Source organism: Oryzias melastigma, linkage group LG16, assembly GCF_002922805.2.
Source record: "Oryzias melastigma strain HK-1 linkage group LG16, ASM292280v2, whole genome shotgun sequence".
Taxonomy (NCBI): Eukaryota; Metazoa; Chordata; class Actinopteri; order Beloniformes; family Adrianichthyidae; genus Oryzias; species Oryzias melastigma.
Window position 1 is genome coordinate 5903030 of NC_050527.1, and position 1829 is coordinate 5904858.

Genomic DNA, 1829 nt, shown 5'->3' on the forward strand with positions numbered 1-1829 from the left:
ATTAAATAAAAACAAAATTGAGTTGTTTTAGAGTCAGAGCATCATTGCAATAATTGTTATATAAGGAAAGACTTTGAGGTCTTTAGATGTACAATAAGAGACATTATTCACCTGAGACAAGATAAAGCCAGTGTTCTCGACTTTCCCTATCTGCGTTGCAGGTAAACTTCCCAGCATCTTCCTTCTTCAAATTGATGATTTCCAGATTGGACCCTCTTGTGTTAGACCTTCGTGCAATATTGCTTTGGGCTAATAGAGAAGAGCACATGGATAATCATACACTGAGTAAATGTACAATACGTTTGAGTGATATTTTTTTTTTAACACAAACTTTTTTAAGAACCTTTAGAGGTAAACCCCTTGCGATCAACTCTCAAAACTCGCTGTTCATTATGGAACCACTCCAGATATGTCGGGTTTGTGCTGATCCCACACTCCAAGGTAACTCTCTGATCAACACGTCCAAAGGAAACTTTAGCCACTGCAGGCAGTGCAGTCAACACTGAGGAGAGAAGACCACAAAATTCTGTCTTATATGCATAACATCACAAAATGATTTAAACATTGTTTCATGGAGGTAATGTTTAAAGTTATATCTGAAAATACATATATGAAAAAGTGTCAAATAAGACAAAAACCAACATTTTTTTTATACATATATTAATTAATTTCAAGCTTTTCTTTTTTTATTTAAAGGAAAAAGTAGTTAATAAAAACCTAAAATTTAGTGTCTCCAAACATTAAAATACCACATTGAACCAATAAAAAAAAGACATTTTTGGCACGAATTCCAAGCTGCTTCATTGTTATTAACTCACTATTTGGCTGAGGCTCTTTGTGCATGAATTACTGCATCAACACGATGTGGCATGGAGCCCATAGCTGCGTTTCCATTACACATTTGCGCAAAACTTTATCATACAGTTTTGAAATGACACAGTTTCCATTAAATCATAATTTTGCAATAAAGCACAAACAAAGTCATGCGATAAGTCATTAAAACCTATTTTTTTATTTGATTCACTAAAAAGTAGCATTTCACTGTCTAGGGTGCGTGTGCAGCACAGCCCGACTCAGATGCAGGAGAAACCAGCTTAAAAAAGCATTCCAACTACAAGAAAGCATCTGGACCCTTTTTTCTGTTTGAAAACACAACAATCTCCATTCAAGTTTCTGCCACAGCTCTCGCGCTCATCTCACGAGAGACTTTTTCCTTTTTCCAAAAACTTTTTTTTCGAAAAATGCCAGTTTTTTGGAAATTGTAATGTTTCCATTAAGAGAATTTATTATCAAAATTCCAAATTGCAAAATTTCAGAGTTAATGGAAACGCTGTAACAGACTGGCGATCCGTCCAGGTGAACCCCATCAGTAGCCGGGTCAGGCTCCAGCACCCCCGCGACCCCGAAAGGGACAAAGCAGCCAAGAAGATGAATGAACGAATTAATGGAAACGTGTCTCGTAAATATACAGAAGTGAAAGTCCAGCTCATTTTTACAGCTGCCTTCAGGTTATCTGCATTGTTGGTTTGATGTCTCTCATTTTCCTCTTGACAGCAGTCCATAGACTTTCTGTTTTCTACCTCTATTTTACTTTTCAGTCAAGTTTAACCAAACTGAGCAAAATAAAAATAAAAAAAGATTCAAAATTTCCCCAAAACTTTTTTTGCTGATTAAAATGTATTAAAATTCATAAGTGGATTCACTTACCTAACCCCAAAAAGACAATTATCTTCATTCTAAAAGTGGATCTGTTTAAAAAATAAAAGTAAAATCATCAGTCAAGGAAATAACATCCATTCTAGAGATGCACAACTTTGCAAAGGCGAAGC

General features: G+C 35.5%; 1 protein-coding gene across 1 annotated transcript in view; it reads right to left on the bottom strand.

Moving 5' to 3' along the window:
• Positions 1–1829, bottom strand: part of LOC112143652 (hemicentin-2) — a gene marked incomplete in the record, with an annotated part of 30833 nt that overhangs the window by 5355 nt on the left and 23649 nt on the right.